The sequence below is a fragment of the Limulus polyphemus genome, unplaced genomic scaffold (assembly GCF_000517525.1).
Source record: "Limulus polyphemus unplaced genomic scaffold, Limulus_polyphemus-2.1.2 Scaffold2590, whole genome shotgun sequence".
In the NCBI taxonomy this organism is placed as follows: Eukaryota; Metazoa; Arthropoda; class Merostomata; order Xiphosura; family Limulidae; genus Limulus; species Limulus polyphemus.
The window spans coordinates 149,014-150,263 of record NW_013668200.1 but is presented as its reverse complement, the minus strand read 5'-3'; positions in this window follow the sequence as shown (position 1 = coordinate 150,263).

Sequence of the window (1,250 nt, the reverse complement as noted above, 5' to 3'; positions counted from 1 at the left end):
AAAATCTTTATTATTATTATTATGTCACAAGCATTTTTTTCCTCACGCTGAATATACCTTAAGATGTTTCGAAGATTTTTGAATAGACTATAGTACAAGTTGCACAGTTTTCGTGAGTTTCACATTTATTTCGTTAAAAGGCCCGGCATGGCTAGGTGGTTAGGGCACTCGACTCGCGATTTCGAATCCCCGTCACACCAAACATGCTCGCCCTTTCAGCCGTGGAGGCATTATAATGTGACGGTCAATCCCACTATTCGTTGGTAAAATAGTACCCCAAGAGTTGGCGGTGGGTGGTGATGACTAGCTGCCTTCCTTCTAGTCTAACACTGCTAAATTAGGGACGGCTAGCGCAGATAACCCTCGTGTAGCTTTGCGCGAAATTCATAACAAACAAACAAACCTATTTCGTTAAAAGACTACATTCTAATATTAATATTTAGATGCTGACGTTCCTTCGTTATTTTTAGTATTTCTTATTGCTCATTTATTCAAGCTTAAACTTTCCGATTTTGTAAATGTTTTGGTACAAATACTTTATTGCTTGGACCACTAACTATAGCCCTTTGTGTAGCTTTGTGCTTAACAACAAACAAACATTTATGCTGCTAAAGATAATTTATGACTGAAATAAGTGCAAACATTTGTTAAAATATCATTATTTTCTGAATTTTTATATCGATTTACTGCAAAAAGTTATTATATTAAATAAGAGCGGTTGTAATAATGCATCATCTACAGTAATATCCCTTTAAAATTGCATTTGAAATTGTAGCTTTGTCAAATTACTTATTAAAAAATTCTAGAAACGAGCTTTTAATAGTTGCTAAGAAAGAACAGTCTATATGAACAAACAAGTAATAAAAAGGTTCCAGTTTTATAGATAACAAAGGAAAAAATTTAAAGAAATATTATGTAAATAATTATTTATTCTTTAACTAGCTGTGTACCCGTCCTTCGTACGGGTTGTGTGTATAAATAATACATTAATTTAACAATTAACAAACAAATTACTTGTACATTATTTACATTACATTTTGAATTTTTTTATTGTACATTATTATAACAATTAAATATAAGTTAACAAAAGATACTGTGGACCATGTGTTAACTGCATCACTTAGAAAAAAACGGAAAATGTCAAATTGTGATGAGTTGTACTTGTGTGTTTGTAGTGTATCACACATCTGTGAGGCCCGGGATGGCCAGGTGGTTAAGGCACTCGACTCGCAATCTGAGGGTCGCGGGTT